Source organism: Thermobia domestica, chromosome 6 (genome assembly GCF_964235325.1).
Source record: "Thermobia domestica chromosome 6, izTheDome1.hap1.1, whole genome shotgun sequence".
In the NCBI taxonomy this organism is placed as follows: domain Eukaryota; kingdom Metazoa; phylum Arthropoda; class Insecta; order Zygentoma; family Lepismatidae; genus Thermobia; species Thermobia domestica.
The window spans coordinates 198,751,046-198,771,421 of NC_137459.1; the positions used below are offsets into that span (position 1 = coordinate 198,751,046).

Below are 20,376 nucleotides of genomic sequence, written 5' to 3' on the forward strand. Positions count from 1 at the left end.
AATTTAGGAGATACTAAAAAACGATGGCATTTTAAAAGTGCTTGCATTACATTCGTTATTTACTTGTATATTTGTAATGTTCGGTATCCCTGGAGTTCGGACATTCCGTACAGAAAAAAAAAACTGTACTACTGCAGACTTCAAAATTACTTACAATTTAGTTTCACAAAAACGTGAATCATTATCATTTTCCAATCATTGATTCAATAGTTCAACGATAAATAATAATAATAATAATAATATTTTGGGGCCACATTTTCTCAAGTCAGTGGTAGAGCGTTCACCTGTGGTGCATGGGGTCCCTAGTTCGATCCCAGTTCGCGCAAAGTGAACTTTGTGGTGGACAAACACCGTGTGTGTGATTTTTCCAGAGATTCTCCCGTTTCCTCCTACTTTCTTCATTCCATCATTTCATTCATTTCTCATCATCAGCGTCTCTTTTAGGCAAGCCGACATAATCGTAGGACGTAAAACTGAAAGGGGGAATAGGAACCGGTACTCACCATGAATTAGATATTCTATGCATTCTGATTGACTGCGAAGGCAAGCGCCAAAACAAGTAGAAGAAATTAGCAAATGCTGTTATATATTGATCTATTACTTTTTAAGTGTGAATAATGTACGCTCCAAGTCGACTTAAATTGGAAAAATCGTATCATGAATACAAAACTAATAAAATGTTCGGAGAAACTAGAAAAAAAAAATTCCGGTAGTGTGTACTGTTGTATAAAGGGACAGGCACATCGACATAGGGGCTTCAGCTGAATAAGTGAATCCCGTGTAGTACTAAGAAGCTGGACTTCTACAGCTTGATTTAAAAAAAAAATGAAAAAAAGAAACAGCTATATGCATGATACTTTACGCAGTGCACTGCCTTAGACGTATCTCTTCCCTGTCCTAGTGCAGGGGCGTATTCAGGGAGAAATCAGCGAGTTAGTTTGAAGGTGTACCAGTTGCAGCTTGATCCCCTTGCCAGAAGCTATAATAGAGGGTCCTCTTGAAATGATTTATATATATATATATATATATATATATATATATATATATATATATATATATATATATATATATATAGTACCCCGGCTAGTTCTTTGGGGCCTTTTCCTACAGCCATGGCCGGCCAACGCGTAACACCATTACAAGAAACTCTGTCAGTCTAATAGACCTTTTGATTTCAATGGATATATTAACATAAAATTTTGATAACATAATATATTAATGACTGCTTTGTCATTGTTTTAGTGACTTTTGTTCTCTGCATTCAAGACCCACTTTAAGCTGCATATTAGCAAGGCATTACGTATTATGGAATTCAAGGTGTTTTAATCGTTTCAGAATTTCAATTATCTTTATATTTTAAACAATACTAGCGTTTTAACAATGGCAGGAGGAGGAAAAAACTAGTTTGCTACTAATCTGAAATTTTCTAGTAAACAAATTTCATATATAAATAACAAGGTAATTTAAGTATTGAGTGGTAATAAATGTGAGCTTCAAACAGTGAGTGTAAAGGCACCTGAGCATTGCACCACTTGATTGTCGATTGTTACGGCTATGACCACATGGGACAGGTTATTCGACCGCATACCTTAAGGAAACGATCGAACATAACCATCTGATTTAAAACTGTCCACATTATGATTACTACCATATGTACAAAGTTTACTCATTCTATTTCTCTTAAAAAAAAACAAAAAAAAAACGAAGAAACGTAAAATGGGTGCGCATAGAAACTTCTATAGCTCGTTCTATTAACTAGCAAAACAGCCTCTCATATTCTTAAGGTATCACACATTTGATTACATTCAATTTATATTGTCATCCCTTACAGAAACGTCATGCGAAATTCAGTTTTGAATAGACTTAACAAGTTGTGAAGTAAAAATAATCTTAAGGTTTTACGTACCACGATTGTGACGGTTGGGCTAAAGAAGACGGTGATTATGAGAAATGAGTGAAATGGTGGAATGAAGAAATTGTGAAGTAAAACTTGTATAGTTTAAAACTACTGTAAGTATATTTTTAATTAGCCATTCTATTAAAATTAAATTTCGAAAAACAAAATAACAATAACAACCTACTAACAGTATTTTTTTAACGTCCTCGCTTTCTATTCAGGTGATAACAAGTATGATACGTCTATCGCAGTTTCGAAAAATAATCATATCACGAGTTCATAGAAAAAAAAATAGAAACCACTACGGGTGCATAAATGCATCAAGAGACCGCGGCAATTAAGTGGTAGAGGGTACACCTCTGGTGCATGGGTCCCTGGTTCCATCCTAACTCGCGCAAAGTGGACTTCGTGGTGGGCAAACACAGTGAGCGTGGGTTTTCTTGGAGTTCCCCGTTTCCTCCCACTTTGTTCATTTCACCATTTACTTCGTTTCTCATCATCACCGTCCCCTTCAGCCTAGCCGGCATAATCATAGGACGTCAAACTGAAATAAATTCATAATTTCGGAGCTGCTGAAAATTTCTCGAGACCATAAAATAATGCGTCATAACTCGAAAACAAAATGTCGAATCAAAGACTAATAAAAGAATGAAAGTGTTTATTTCGACCCTAGATTTCAAGAATTTACCAGTGGAAATGAAACCTGTAGCAATTGTCAGTTTCTGACCTACCATTTTTATTTGTAGAAGTTCTCATAAGTTCTCTCTATGCTTCGAGGTTAACCCTGTTAGCACCCCTGTTCTCATACACTCATCTTTTAATGGGATCTAAGCTCAAAATGAGCAATGTGCTCTTTACCTGACCTTTTTCCAACACTTTGTTCTTGTATCCTTTTATTCCACCCTTCCGACCAATTTTCCACCCATTATAGCTCCGAAATTACGTATTTGTGTACCCATATTGGACTACAATTGGATTCATGTTTCGGTGTGAGGGTTCATATCCCAAATTATTTTGGTGTTTTTTTTTTTCTTTTTTTTTTTCGAACACCATGTATATGCATACCGAGATGAAGAGGACTGATCCTCAGTGGAGATTTTTGTTCTATAAATCATATGAAATTTATTTTCTGGACACGTTTAATTTTATTATAAAAGAAAGAAAGAAAATGTTGTCCATGTATACACTATTCTATTCAATGAACATAACACTTTGCAACATCTTTACCAGAAATTTGAAGTGACTCAAACCTAGATTAAAGGTTTCCGTGTAGGGTGTGTCGAAGACATTGGTGCCACAAAAAGAATTATAGTTACTATTAAAATCAAGTAATATGAGATCCATATCAAAAAGACACGCATCGGAAGATCCAAATTACATATTTAAACCGAAGATTGTACTAGTGAGCAATATATTTAACGCAAGTGGCGACACAACCTGTTCCAAGTGTAATTCAAATACTAAAACTATAATTGCTTCTCATAAATGTACACAAGGCAATTACGTGTTGTTTCTTGAGATTAACATTCAAGCTTTTGAAACTGTAAACTTGTCAGCCAACACTGCAGAATAAATATCAAGAGAAACGGGTCAGTAAATATTAGAATTTTTCTGAGGGGTTACTCTAGGGAATATATAAGTTCGTTAAAGTGAAACGAACAAAAAAGAAGATAAAGACAAACAAGACCATCTATTTTCTTTTTCTTTATTGTTGATTGAGTGCTTCAAAACTTGGTCATTGGAAGAACTTTAAGCGCCAAGGAGAGTAAATGCTGAAAAGTTTGGATGAAAGAAGATCAGAGCGTTTGAGATGTGTGCCTCACCATTGACTGCATGGGGGTTAACCCTTCGTGCGGGGAGCCCGAGTGCGCACTCGCCATTTAAATTCCTACCCTAAGGGCGGGAACCCGAGCACTTGCTAAATTCAGTCTTAAGACCACGTTTCCATTTTACATTAATCTTGTAGCAGTCATGAAAAAAAAATTGAAACCCAATATTTCTATTTACTGTTTACTAGTTACAACTTCCTGAAAGCACGAAAGATATCTCCACTCATGCAGCACTGCACTCTACTGGACAAATAGTGAACCTCCTGATTAAAAACGTGTTTTTTGGCGCACTTCCCCTCCCTGTCCAAAAGAATCAGTGGTTTAGGAAGCGGCGAAACTGTTTTTTCCTTTATGTCAGCGGGAGGGCGATAGCAGCTAACAAGCAAGACGTCCCAGAAAGATGCACATGGTTCAACTCTTTGCAAGACGGGAAAAAATGTTGTATGTCCCTTTCAAGACTATGTTTACATGGTGAAATATGGTAGGGTTTCAAGATTCTTTTATGGCAGCTACAAGATTCATGTAACGTGGCAATGCGGTCTAAAACATTCGGCATTGTTCCGCAATCTATGAAGTTGTTTTTATACTTTAAATACACTGGTTTCAGTGAAAATTGTAACACCCAGAAAAATTGCCGGAATGACACAAAAACTTAGATGATTAATAGAACAATAAAGAAGCAGTAAGTAACTGAATTTACAGAGAGATGGGCAACGCGTAGTTATGGTTGCGACATCTCTCGTGAAAGGTTGCGCCTTTGCTTGTGGTAGCGTCCCGCCACGCTATGTCAGTGAAAAACCACCCAAAACCCAATATCAGCACGCGAGTACGTTCCAATGCGACAAAGTAGTCAGTTTCCGAAAACCGGGAATCCCATAACTTAACATTCTGACTCGTATAGGACACGCTCTTACGACAGTGATGTGTGCGTAAAAACATGGGTAGAAAATGGACGCACGAAGCGGAGAGCGGACACTAACCCACGGAATGTGGCCATAGCACCGCATGTGGGCCATCTTGTTGCCGTGGCCGTAACGGACCGAACAGCTTCGTTTACAGTGTTAACCTTACGCTGGAGCACTGTAACAAGTGTGGTCTTCTGTGTGGTTCAGCGCTGTTTGCTGCAGGATAAACTGGCGGCACGCATGACATTGGTTGACTGGCATTGGCTAGCAACCGGAAATCCCTCACTACAATGGGTACGTGAGCGCCGTCACTGGCATGCTGAATGACAAAATGTGGTGTTTTCAAAGAGTCATATTCCAACCTATCCGCCATTACGCAGCAGATGTCGTCGAATCGTTGATGCACACATGTCCACGTCGTCATAGTGCCCCAGTATCAAGCCAGTACTGTGAACGAGGCCGTACGGGCCGTTACGGCCATGTGGACAAGATAGTGGTTGCCATGTGCTGAGACCACAATGTGTGGTCCAGTGTCCTGTCGTAGATTTGTACGAACTGTTTCCACACTGTAATGCTTATATCGCGCTTTTTGACGTCGACGAGACTTACTGACATTTGCTTTCATGTTTTCACTTGGTTTGATTGAAAAGCTGAACCTACGCGCTCATTCATCTCCCTGTCAACTTAATCACTCATTGGTGGCACATCGTTCTACTAATCATCCAAGTTTGGTGGGTGTTACAGTGTTTACACAGAGTAGTGTACAAGCTTTAGGACATTATTTACATACCGCCAGTAGAGTAGAGAAATAAAAATTTTAAATGCTGACTTAAGTGTGGAGTTAAATGCTTTCCAAAAATGAAGTTTTCATACTGTTAGACCTAGCAATAGCATGGCCTGCTGGGAATATATGAAGAAAAATATATGTATAAAGATGATATTCTTTCTGGCACGCTCTCTCATGTGTTAAAGCACAAAGAAGTTGCCTAGTTTTCAGTTGATTATGAATTGGGCAGCACGTTTTATCAAATAGCCAGTCACACTCAGGCACGCCACGCACTTCAGAGAGATGAGAGAGAAACACTAAAAATCGAAAATTGCCTGAAGAAACACTTTCTAGGGAGTCCGGCTACAAGTATGAGAGTATTTTCACTACGGTGTCATACGACGATTAATAATAATAATAATAATACATTTTGTACTTTCCGAGTTAGGAGGTACTTGAATGAAGCATTTTTATATACAAACAAGATATGCGGTGTGGGATGCTGGTTCCTCTTACTGCTAGTCAATGATGAAAGTCCCATATCGATAAGATAACGTTTTCGAAAGATATATGGTAAAATGTAATGTAATGTAATATGATTTTCAACTAAAATATATATATACGAACTCCCCAATGTTCAGTCGGCTATCGATTAGATATTGCACAATCAAAATAGCGAAAGACCGTAGTCACCCCAAGGTGATTTTTAATATCAATTGACTCATAAAACAACTTCCGTCTTGTGGAACATGAAAAAGAAAAGCAAATATTGTTAGACATGGAATTTGGTGCGCATGTCTTCACATACAGGAAGTTGCTTAATTCAATAGATATTCACTAGTATCAAGTTGCTTCTACTTCAAATACGCTACGGAATTTTGAAATGGTCACGAATCGGGTTATTTTTACTTCTATATATGGATCGGCATTACGCTTAAAGGTTCGCGTATTCACTTAACTCTTTTACAATTAGTCAACCGGATGTGGCCGTCATAAGGTGCTGTTATTCGACTGGAATTTACATGTTTTTAAATAGATTGTAGGTGCATCTTACGAAATTCATCTTACGCACAAACTAAGGGGCTACGACTTATGTATAAGAACCTACTCTCTCTTAAAAGTGACATTTGCTGTAAAAACTATTGTTCTTGGTTCGAAAACCTTAATCAGTATCTTGATAGCAATAACCATATTTCAAAACCTAGGACTTGCAGAAGTTTTTCGGGTATCTTTCATGCATGTACCTGACCTTCGGCCCTAATAGGGATGTCCAGATTAAAAAAGAGCATTTCTTAAGGAACATTTTGAGATTTTTTCCCGAATTTATGGATCAATACACACGTGTGTGATATCACTCGAAAAGTCGCATCATTCTCAAGACAATGACGTACGATCCATTTCTACGTTAATTAGGATAGAAGAGGGAGATAAGTATTTTTCTTAGTTTAAAGAATGTTGCATAGAGATGGGACCGAGACAGACTTTTACATACCGAGACGAGACCGAAACGGATTTTATATTACCGAGACGAGACCAAGACCGAGACGTCAGTCTCGAAAGTCTCGGTCTCGTCTCGAATATTGATAGCTATTAAAATTGTCTTCACTCAGAATTTGTGTCCTTGCTGTGTTAGATAATATGGGAACGGTTGACTGATGTACAGTCACGTATTTTGGGGGTAGGTATTGGGCTCAAGCCCCTCATAGTTTTCGCGGTCGCTGAGATAAATCGGGAAACTCCAATCACTTACTCCAATCTAAGTCTACTCCAATCTACTCCAATCCAAACTCCAACCACCCCATTCAGCAGCGGGCCGGTCACCAGGGGGGGGGATACCGAGACATGTAAAAATAATCCAAAATGACCGATATTAGTGTCAAATCCATAATTTTCGCAGTCGCTAATGAATGGTGATACTCCCCCAGGCGTTGACTTCCAACAAAAGCCCCCATCGGCTAGGAACTAGGGGTGTTCGATAAGGCTGAGGACCTATCGAACTTCGGGAATGAAAATTTATCGAGTTGTCATCGGTTACTCGAAACCGTTCGAGTATTTGAAATTATCGAAGTTTCGGGTATTATCGAAATTTCGAGTATTAAAGAAGTTTCGGGTATTATCGACATTCGAGTATATCGAAGTTTCGGGTATTATCAAAAGTTCGAGTATTACCGAAGTTTCGGGTATTATCGACATTTCGAGTATAATCGAAGTTTTGGGTATTATCGACATTTCGAGTATTATCGAAGTTTCGGGTATTATCAAAATTAGTGATGGACAGTTCGGTTCCTTCACTTCTCCAATGATTCCTTCTTGCAGCCAAACTAGTCAAACAACTTTTTTCATCTGATAAGCTATTGCAAAGTTGTATTTGTGAGGAGAATGAAAAGCGTACTGAAAGGGATTGCTTTTTCGACCCCCCCCCCTCCCACACACAGAGGAAGTTCAATTTCTTAATGAATTTTATCTCTTGTTTGTTATTTCCTGACAGCTCTTGTATCAGTGTTGCCAGACATACAGTCTTAAACGTACAAATAGGGTAATTTGCTCTTCGTACGATATACTATACGCCCAATACCTCAACTATATTAATCACGTACGGTGTTGCTAAAATGTTGTAGCAAAATTTTATTTTTAAGCCAAACGTGTTATCTTCTGTGGTGTTTGCTTTCTCTTAATGGCCACTAGTTCACACATTGCCGCAATCAGATATGATGATGGTTTGGGCGCAAACTCCCCCTTTAGCCTTTCAGTAAAATAAATGTTAGTCAAATCAGTGGTGATTTCAGGGGGTTGTTAAGGAGCAATATTCCCCCACAAACATACCTCTCTGATCATGTTCATTGTGGCTTACCAGTATTTTTGCTACTTTCACTCTCCGTGTATTCAAAATTCCCCGGGTAAGATTACCATAATTTCTGGATATTTTAAAGAATGGTGTGTTTATTGAGAAGTTAAGAAAAGTCTAATCTTAAGTTCCAAAAATGCTTATGCTCATTTTCTATACTTACAATATATTTTTATATAATTGTCTTAATTATTTTCCTGAGTAAAGTATTCTTGCGAAGAACACCTTATCGCCATTGATTTTTTCATAAATATCAGCCAGCTAACTAACTAACTCTATGGCCTATGGAACCCGGAGGTTCAGTGCCGCGTTCACAAAAGCTCTCCACTGACTTCTATCCTTAGCTAACTGCATCCAGTTTCTACTTTGTATTCCTATCTCTGCGAGATCCATCTTAATATTATCCTCCCATCTGCGCCTAGGTCTTCCTAATGGTCGTTTTCCTATGGGTCTTCCAGTCAAGACTTTGAAAGCGTTTCTACTTTCTTCCATTCTAGCTACATGGCCTGCCCACCTAAGCCTCCTAGACTTGACGACCCTAACAATGTTGGGTAAACCGTATAAACTATGTAGTTCCTCGTTATGAAGTTTCCGCCATTCCCCATTCCCGTTCCTCTTGGGTCCGAATATCAGCCAGCACAAGACAGAATTGCAAGCGGAACACTTGACCAAACACAGCGAAATTTCCCAGTCTTCCATTTTCCCTAAAATTTCGGGCATTAGTTAATCCCAGACAATTTTCCGGACCGGGCTTGAATCTAGGACGTATGGTAAGCCTACCCGGCGGAAACCTTGAAATCATCACTAAGTTTAATGAGGATGAAAAACGGAAATAAATAATTTTTCTCGACAGTGAATATACAGTGTAGCATATGTTCTATACAGTCGGTTTGTACATTATGATGAATCCACACACTAGCGGATCCAGAAGCGTCGTTTGGTGGAGGCAGATTGCTTCCTGGACTAATAATGTAGACTTTAAAAACGTAAGAGTTTTGCATCAATTCAGAATAACGTGGTACATTATTTTATACAGACTGTTTCAAAACAACACCGCCAACGTTTTTGAGGTGATTCCTAACATAGGGTTGCCATATTACCTGATTTTAGCGGATACCACCAGATTTTCAGGTCTTATATTCGTCCCCGCTTAATCACTTCTTAATCACGAAAAACCACCCGCTTTTTTGGATTGGAGAAAAATCTAACACGACTTTGCTGATAAAGTGTTGTTACATTCAACGTAAACCGCTACATTTCTGTGTCAATCTCAATCGCGAGTGGACAGATAAGAGAAACAAGAGGAACGTAGAAACTGTCAAATTATTACTACTGGTTTTGTACAATATGAAAGGCATATCATCCTTAGAATTTTATGATAAGATTTTATGCAATCGAGATTTTTTAAAGAAAGTTAAAGGGAATGAAAAATGTAAAAAAAAAAAAAAAATGGCATAATCATACACATTTTGGTTCAACCCATGAATACTAATGTATGATCTCAAGGGTGCGTATTTCTTTGATAATATTCTGTCCAGTCCAACTGAAGAAGTCTATGTTCTTACGTAATCTATATGTTCAACTAGTCTTTATATATTCAGAAATGATTGCAAATTGAACTACGGTATCCTTAGCATTTTGTTTAGATTAGATTCATTATTAGTATTTTTTCTTTTAAAATGTTTATACTGTATTTCATATATTGTGAAACTGTGGTAATTTTGTATGTTAGTATGATTTCAAGAAATAGAATTAGAAATCTTTCAAAATTATTAGAAATTTTATAAGAGATGGACCAAGACTCCTAAATATGTTTTAGCTTTCTTACGATAAAAGCTTAGAAATTATTTTGTATTTCTTAGAGAGAAAACCGTATGAACATCTGCTATATATCACTTGCTTTTTTTTTAAAACTTGTCTTATAGATATCCTTATTAGAGATATCTTAATGTAATACTTATTTAGTACTTACTTTACAATTTGAGACTCACATTTGTTGAACTTAATAAAACATTAAAGGCAAAAACTAAATTTGCTTTACTTTAGTTTTGTTAGAAAAGTACGAGTATAATGGAAGTGTCACTTAACAAAGAAATCACTAAAAGAAAAAAATATGGTCAGAAGGATCGTCAGTATTTGTAATATACAAGTTCACATCAGTACTTACGGTTTAGAATCCTCCGCTTTTCTAATTTCAAAATATGGCAACCCTATTCTGAGACCAAGATAAAACAAAAATTATACACAAACCTGGGTGCATAAATGCTTACTTTTGGAGTTATAGGCTGCCGAAAACATGAATAAATGAACTTTATGAGTCCATAGCTTCAATACTATATGATCTACCGTGGTCGGGTCAAGATTTTATTTAGGAACTAGTATGTGCCCTATCCAAATATCCAAGTTTCAGAATGATCCAAATATCCCATATGATCTTTTCGCTGACATTTTCACTGCAGTAACTTAAACACACTTTCCAGCACCGTTTCAGCTTGAATTAACAGTATAACCTTGTTTCCCATAGAAAAATCTGATTACAACCGAAGTGCAATATAATCGCAATCGGTTTCAAAGACATTGGCTTCTTGTTTCGGAAAAGAAAGAAATAGCGATAAGTATTTTATTGTATGCAGGACACAACAGGAGAGATAGGGTCTAATATTACTTTCAACAACTGCAAAGCAAGTAACTGCATGACCATCTTTCTTTGGAAATCTGTTTGCAACAATATACGAAGCAGCTGAGAGAACTCTTGAGGAAATAATGTTTTTCTTTTTTTCCTTAAGAACTGATCGGAATTTATTTTAATTTGATATGGAAATTGAATCAGAGCCATTGAAATGAAAGTCAGAGCACGTATGTTTTTCTCCCCTTTCCCCTTCATCCCTTTTGTCACTCCCTGGTTCGATCCCCGACCAAGTAAGTTTGTGGTGGACAACATCGTGTCCGTGGGTTTTCTCAGCGTACTCCCGTTTACTCCCACATTCTCATTCCACCAATTATTCCATCATCATTCACTTGCCTTAATCATCCTTCTACCTTAGCCTAACAGAGATAATAGTAGGTCATTAAACTGGAAGATTTCATTTCATTTCATTTTCCTTTAGTCTCTGTTCTGTCATATGTAAAGTTCTCCCTTATGCATAGCACCATGCCATGAGGGCAAATAAGGAGTGTGAAGTTAACTCTACAAACTTTCTTCATTTCAGTCGTAGATGAATGGTGTTTTCGGCACCACGCTTCGGCTGTATCCCCCCTCCCAGGTACGCTTTGAATCTGAGGTTGGTAATGCCCCAGACCCGCACGGCATCTTATGTACAAAATCAAATTCGTAAACTAACCAAGAGCAACAGATATTTGACATATGCATTTAGACCAATCCCCTTTAAAATCGGACAATTCATTCGAAAGTTATCGTAGCTTTTACACGCCTACGCTCAAAGTAAGAACAAATACTTGAATTCGGGAAAATTCCCCTTGTCGTATTGCAACCAAAACAATAGGTGTCTGGTGAAAGCAAACGTGAGCATTTTCAAATGAGTTCCAACAAAATCGGACAATTCGTTCGAAAGTTATCATCGGATGCCACATACAAACCACATAAGGACGGCCTGTAATACGGAGCTTCGCACCCAAAATTCTCAAGGTTTGTTTTACGACAATCTCAAATACTTAAAGGCATTCGAGCGCCGGATTGTAAATTTTCGAAACGGAAGTTTGATAAGTCTTCAGCCTTATCGAATTTCCTTATCTCTACCTATATCAGTAGATGTCTCTATACAGAACTTTAAACTAAACCCTCGAAATCATATGTAAAATTATTTTTCTGCCTGTCCCGTTATTGGCGCAATCGGCAAAGTGACTATTAGTACACTAATGGAAAAATGAAATGAAATCTTTGAGTTTTACGTCCCACGGTTATGCCGGTTAGGTTAAAGGAGACGGTGATTATGAGAGATGAGTGAAATGGTGGAATGAAGAAAGTGGGAGGAAACGGGAGAACCCCGAGAAAACCCACGAGCATACACTAATGGAGTCTTGGATTCCAATTCCATTGGGGTGAGCATGTTTTCTCTTCCTCTTTCTCTATTCTGATAGACTGCTTAAACCCTGTACAGATCTGTGGGGAAAAACCTTTTCCTTCACTTCATTGCTAAGGAGAGAAGTTTTCAAATAAACACCCTGCATATATGTAATACATATTATATACAACTATGATAACCTCGAATACATTGTTTCTTCCGAACACTCCGATAATCCCGAACTTTTCAAAATATTCAAGCGACTCGATAAATGCGATCATATTGATATTTTTCTGTATTTGCTGCTTTCAAACAATTCGAAACTCTCGAAAAGTTCAAGTGTCTCGAAGTTGTCTAATGTTTCTTACATTTCGAGTGACTCGAACACTTCGAGAGTCCCGAAGATTTCGAGAGTCCCGAAGATTTCGGGAGTCTTCATCATTTCGAGAGTCTCGAACATTTCGGGAGTCTCGATCATTTTGAGAGTCTCGAAAGTTCGATAATTCGATAAAATTAAAATTCTTTATCGATGAAACGGTTTTGAAATTTTATCGAATTCTTATCGATTACTCGATTATCGGAACAGCCCTACTGGGAACCCGGAGGGTCTCAGGTGGCGTTTACCGGGATATGTAAAGGTAGTAGAAAATGACCGGTATTTTTTGCTTTTGTTGCTCAGTTTCTTTACATAGATATTTCAGCTGATCCATGCGAAGAATGGGTATTTCAGCTAGTATATATATATATATATATATATATATATGTGTGTGTGTGTGTGTGTGTGTGTGTGTGTGAAATTTTCTACCATGTGCTATAAAATACTGAAGGGGAAAATTCTTCTAGATACTCTGCAATACAACTAGATAAACAAGCAGTGTTGCCAACGCAACATAAATTTGTATTTCCTCAAATTTCATTATGTAAGGCATTACATATTTCTAACTTAAATATTAAATAAAACCATAATACCACATAAATTATTCAGTGTTACAAAGAACAATACAGTATCACTAATATCAACATTTTGGAAATCTCTAGTAACATGGCATGGACGGTTCATTGCGCATCAACTGTATGTTAGCGTCAAACTATGATTATGGTATAATGTACGAGTATTTCGAATGAATGAAGGAACGAAGTTTTTTTTTTTTAATGGAAAATTTAACTTTTTCTAAGGACTTTACTTCGAAAACCTGCTGACTTATAACGTATCATCATGTGGATGCTTCCAAAAGACTTATATGATCATAATGCCATTTACAATAATTGTTATTTCAAACCGTTTTACAAATATCAAACACATGAGTGGTGATTGTTATACTGCTTAAAATGACGTATTTCTGTTAAATTTTTATAATGATTGTTGCTTTCCTTTGCAACAATAGTTTTTGGTGGTTTTAATTACAAGTCGTAGTTACATTATTTTAAGCAATGTTGCCAACTTAAATAAATTGCTAAATATGGCCCAAATAACGTAGCTAAACTGCAAAATATTTTAAAATTACTTGTAATTTGTTTTATGGTGCAGGTATGTTTTCAAAAGACGACGTTTTTCATAGTCTTTGGTCTATGTATAATGTTAATGTGGAAGGTTTCGTTCCAGCGATACGTGTAAATGCAAATTGTAACTGAAATTTAATGTAACGTATAACTTTTCAGTAAAACTAGTTGCTCCTCCTATGCCTTAGGCCTGGTGTACACTTTAGTTAAAACCGTCCTTAATCAAAAGTTCTAATTACACCCTAATTACATTTCACTTGTTTTAGTTTGACCACCGACCACCTCAAACTCGATCCATACCATATAGCTATATGCAGAGATGGAGTAGGTCAGCGGGTCGGTTGGTAAGCTGTTCAAATGGATCAAGATGTGTGTGGGTCGTGGATCAATAGGATGTGACCCACTGTGATCCACCGTGACCCACTCTGACCACCACCCACCACGACCAACTGATCCACTCTGACCCACCTTCCCATTCTGCCAAGTGCATTGTAGACAGCATCTTCTGAACACTGGTGAATTTGTTAACATTTTACTTTCAATGTCCCCCTTTCTCTTCTTTTTTTCATTTGTTTCTATTGAAAAAAGAACTTCAAACATTTTTGAATATTGATATTTGCAATTGTAATAATAGCAATATGACTTAGTACTTGGCTTTGGAGAGACAGCCTGTGATTTTTAGAGGAGTTATATACTAAAAAAAAAAAAAAAAAAAAAGTACTTTTGAATCACCTGTTATATATAAATTATTACATAAGAAATAGATGTAACTATGTGTTCACGCTCATCACGGTCAAATTGCAAAGTTAAATGAAATCACTTTTGGTATATACTTAGGCCCCAAACCCAACTGGAAAGTTATTATACGCATATCGCTTTCACTATTATACATATCCTAAGGGGCAAGTGGGGATCCTTATTTTTGCGAAAAATTGAGTATCTCACAAGCCGTTCAACTTAGAGAGCGGGGTCATGGTGGATAACGGTGGGTCGTGGGTCACGACGGGTGGTGGGTCAGTGTGTCATGGGACAAGTTTTCATTGACCCAAGCCATCTCTGGCTATATGCAATTATTCAAGGACGTCAAGTTAGTAATACACATTGTGTTGATTTTTGGGTTGGTTGGTTTTAGTTTAACGTCCCAGTTATACTAAGGAGGCTAAAGGAGACGTGGAGCTACTGATTATAGTGGAATTCGAATCACTTCGGTCGTTTAACTGTACCCCCACTGGGAATAGAACTCGGGACCACGCGAACCGAAGTCAAGCGTGCTAGCCGCTAGACCAAATGGGGGTCCTCACATTGTGTTGATTTAAATCATTGAGTCAGTGTTGCCAGATCCGAAGATCAAAAAGTAGGTGTCTGTGCCCCAGAAGTAGCAGATTTGAACTATTTGTAGCCCAAATATATAGAAATGAAAAAAATACATAACATCAGGGATGCGCAGGAGGTAGGTTCTGCGAGTCTAAACTCCCCCTTCCTTGAAATCCCGACTTTCCTGTAAATTTTACCTAAGTTTACGGTCGATTTTACGAATTTTAATACAATTTGTCTTCATATTGAATTTGGACTACCCCGAAAAGGTTTGGACTCCCTCCTCCGAAATAAATTTCTGCTTACGTCTCGGCATGAAATCATTGAAATTCTATGGTTGATCAGAGCACATATATGCGAAGAGTAGTATGAAGAGTAAAACGCGGTAATTCCGGAAGAAAACAAATTATTGTTTTGTCCTACTTAGTTGCGTAACAATAACTCTGTGGACACCCAAAGCTAATTTCGTCGCCACCAAGGAGCGAAATTTTTCCTGGCGTACAAACAGATAGGTCTGCAGTACCCATGACAATTTATTTAAATTATAGCATTAAATTCTTCAATTTCTTGGGTATTACCCTTTATTCAGTTCTCAGAATAGAAATTTTGAAGAATGACTGTTTTTTTCGAGACCCTTATGGGTGAGGACCCCGGGGTACTGTCCCAGTTGCTCCTGCCTGGTTACGGCTCTGGATATATGCCTATGAAATGCCTGAAGACCTTCTGAACTTGTATAAGAAAAATAATGTATTTAAAGTGAGACGCGAACTACGCGAAACATTAGATTTGAATCTAACTTGTTTGGTGATCCAACCCAAGACCACACGTTGCAAAGATGATTCCCACTACGTTCGTGTTATATAGTGCCAATTAAACACAGAGATGTGAAACGATAATAAAGCATTTGATCAATTTAAAACAAAATATATTGTAGTAATAATTTACCCTATTTGTTAACATAATGAACGTTATATTCTGTTTCCAAATGACAGTCAAAGCAGAATGTGTTGGACAATAAATGAGAAATTGTAAAATTTCAATTTTGGTACGATTTAATACATTCGTGCTTCTATGTGTTGCATTATCCGTTTGGAGGTATTGAACAATTCTGATACAAAGGAAATAAACTACTGTATAGTACTGGAGTTAATTTAATAGAGTTTAATTGTATATGCAGTACTGACAAGTAAACCTTACGTTTGGGTGAATCGAGTTGCTGACTGAGACACATATGAGAAAGTAGTACTAAATGTGGTCAGTATTTCAGTGAAGTTGTAGGTGCGAAGCTCCAGGGGTTTAGGAGATACAGCTACCAGAACATCACATGGAAGTACAGAATAGTCTTCATACAGTTGGAGGTAAAAGCCCTGTAAGACCTCTTGTAACGACAAAAGGTGAATAACAAATATATGGGTACATATTAGGACTAGGGGGAAGTCATATAGTAAGGGTATACCTGACGGCGGCCATCTTGAAATCCGCCATTTTGAATTAAGTTTGTTTTTAAAATGGGAATAGGGTCATGTGATACATGATTTGAGGCGCAAATTTAATCAGAAGAACAATGGTGTCGTTAATTTTGATTTACGCGCAATTGGTTAAAGTTACAGGGAAATTAAATATTGTCGCAGCATATGTATTAGTCCTTTACCCCACCTTGTAAATTTTGTGTTAATGATAATAATTAAATAAAAAGCAGGTGGATAAATATTAGGTCTATGGTAAGAGTTGCCTTGATGACGGCCACGTTCAAATCCTACATTTTGAATCAGACGAAAGTTTTAAACAAAACGCATAACAGTGACACCTTATTAATAGCTAATTTTACCATAAATCAAACGGTATAACCATTTTTGCTTTATCATTAACCAGCATTTGTTATCGAATAAACAAGTTGCTAATTTAAGGAAAAATGACCAAAGTGGAATTGAGTCATAATTGAACTTGGGTCTTTCTTCCAGAAAAGTCCTCAATTACTACAATCAATATGTAGTTCAGAAAAGAGTGCATGACTTGCACAAATGCTTTGCTCACAGTGAGCACACCTGACAAAGGCAATCGATTTGAACATGGCCGCCATCAAGGCAACTCTTACCATAGACCTAATATTTATCCACCTACTTTTTATTTAATTATTATCATTAACACAAAATTTACAAGGTGGGGTAAAAGACTAATACATATGCTGCAACAATATTTAATTTCCCTGTAACTTTCTACCAATTGCGCGTAAATCAAAATTAACGTCACCATTGTTCTTCTGATTAAATTTGCGCCTTAAATCATGTATCATGTGACCCTATTCCTATTTTTAAAACTTAAACTTAATTCAAAATGGCGGATTTTAAGATGGCCGCCGTCAGGTATACCCTTACTATATGACTTCTCCCTAGTCCTAATATGTACCCATATATTTGTTATTCACCTTTTGTCTTTACAAGAGGTCTTACAGAGCTTTTACCTCCAACTGTATGAAGACTATTCTGTACTTCCATGTGATGTTCTGGTAGCTGTATCTCCTAAACCCCTGGAGCTTCGCACCTACAACTTCATTGAAATACTGACCACATTTAGTACTACTTTCTCATATGTGTCTCAGTTAGCAACTCGATTCACCCAAACTTAAGGTTTACTTGTGAGGCTTTACGAGACAAAGTCTATTGCTGAAAGTGAAATATGGGTTGTTATTAAGACTTTTATCCCAAGTATGATATACCCACATATGATTGAACCTGGAACACACACATGGAAAGCATTAGCGCTAGTAAATTGGCTATGAAGAGGTACATCATACCATAATACTAAGTCAAGAATGAAAGCAAAAAATAAGAAGCGGAAACGACAGACTGTACGATAATAATACTTTCACAATTTTAATCTCACAATATTTATTTCGAGACTTTCGAGACAAGCATCTGTTGACCGAGACGAGACAGAGACGGCAACTTTTGACTCGAAACGAGATCCAGACTGAGACCGCTATTTATCAACCGAGACGAGACCGAGACTGCGCCAAGTCTCGTCTCTTCTCGGTACCATCCCTAATTTTGAAAGAAATCCTATCTTCATATCTACTAAACGTACGCCAGTGGAACTTAACAATAATCTAGTTCATGTTATTATTTTTTTTCTGGGATGACATTTTCTGGAAGTTCTAAGTCTGGATCTCCGCTAGGAGCACACAGATTGCTAAACAATATTTGTTGGGGGGAGAGAAAGTTCACGAATTTTTCCGGATTTCTCCAGTCTATACATCGTGCGGCATACACGTGGTATTCAAAAGTCTGATTTATTCTATGTAATTGGAGTACGATCAAGAGCCCCATAATATTTTTTAATGATTTTTAGTTGTTTTTTTTTCATAAATTTCAGCTATATTTTTAATCGAAAATGTAGGTTATTTTCATACCTATTACACTATTTCAATAATTCGGAAAATATCTCCTGCGCCAACTCTGGGTCAGGTGATTTCCATATATATATATATATATATATATATATATATATATATATATATATATATATATATATATATATATATATATATATATATATTGAAAATTACCCCCTCCCCCTAAAAGACCTTCCGAGTTTCGCATTCGAGTAATATCCGTGTGGTATCATTCAAAATATAATTATATACTAACCATAGCCCTAAGGTAATTAGGATATGAACACACGCTTGGAGCAGATTCGTAATTGAAAGATTAAAAATGAACAAGGGAATGAAAAGACAAAAAAGAAAAAAATAATTTTAGAAGGGTTACTGGATAAACACTCAGGATAAACTATGTCAATATGGCAGACTTGAAGAGTGAATCGAGAGTGAACTTGGAATAAATCAGTCCGTTACCAACTAATATACCATATTTGTTTGTTCCTAATTTGATTATGCTAGTTGCATAAAAACGAAGATGATTTTTACTATTTCTATGGTTATAATATACTATATCTACATTATAAACAAAGAAGCAGCAATAAAACCTGAGACGAGCCGTTAACTCGTTAAACAATTACTTCAAACATAAAAGTTCCATTCCATTCACAGTTGTGTTGTATATGGATATAAAGTAAATAAACTATCAGCATTAGCGTACTGTGACAAGTGCAAAAGCATTTCTCTTCAGTGCCAAATAATGTCTTACAAGACATCAGAATTACAATAGTAAAGAATTTAGAAAGGAATGCGGTGGATATCACGTCTGGGTTTCAAGAAGTAATGCAATATATCTGTGTGCACTTGCTATCTCTAATGTTTTGACAACAGCAAATCATTGGTCCTTGTGTGTGTGTGTGTGTGTGTGTGTGTGTGTGTGTGTGCGTGTGTGTGTGTATGTGTGTGTGTGTGTGTGTGTGTGTGTGTGTGTGTGTCTGTGTGTGTGTGTGTGTATGTATGTGTATGTACAGGGTGTTTCAAACCAACGCCGACAACGTATGGGAGGCGATTCTTGACACCAAGATGAGAGAAAAAGTATAGACCAACCTGGGTGCACAAATGCTCCCTTTCGGAGTTATAGGCTGCCTAAAACATGAAAAAATGAAGTTGAAAGGTCCATAGCTCCAAAGCTACGGGACCCACCGTAGTCGGGTCAAGACTTCACTCAGTAACTAATATGTGCGCCGTCCAAAAATACATGTTTCAGAATCTGAATGTATTCACGCAACAATTTTTATAGTGGGAGTTTGGTACGGACATATAATTTGAAGTACTCAACATCTACCTCTATAAAAATTGTTGCGGAATCACCGCAGGATTCTGAAACATGCATATTTGGATAGGGCATATACTAGTTCTTAAGTGAAGTCGTGACCCGACTACGGTAGGTTCCATAGTTTCTGAGCTATGGGCCTTTAAAGTTCATTTTTTCGTGTTTTCCGTATCCTATAACTCCGAAAGGAAGCATTTGTGCACCCAGCTTGGTCTATACTTTTCGTCTTATCTTGGCGTCAGGAATCACCTTCCAAACGTTGTCGGTGTTGTTTTGAAACACGCTATATATATACACACGTCAGTACAATTCTGCATTATGCAACTACCACTGGACAATTCGTGTTAATCTATTAATTTGTTTGAATATAATTCGCAGATAAAGATTCTGGCTCCTTGTACAAGAGACTACCGCACATTTCAGGTGTGGAGTTGGTCTCAGTCAAAGCGATCTTAGTTTTACGCATTTCTATCCATTTCATATGGACTTCACTATGAGCCTGTTAACAGTTGTTAAAGGTACTCTTAACAAAACTGATAGTTTGAAGTAGGGATGGCCACACGGATCCGGATCTCGGATATCCGGATCC

At 37.2% G+C, this 20,376-nt stretch overlaps 1 protein-coding gene across 4 annotated transcripts in view; it reads right to left on the minus strand.

Moving 5' to 3' along the window:
• The window catches only part of NfI (Nuclear factor I), a 784,932-nt gene that overhangs the window by 445,325 nt on the left and 319,231 nt on the right, over window positions 1–20,376 (minus strand). The window lies entirely within an intron of this gene.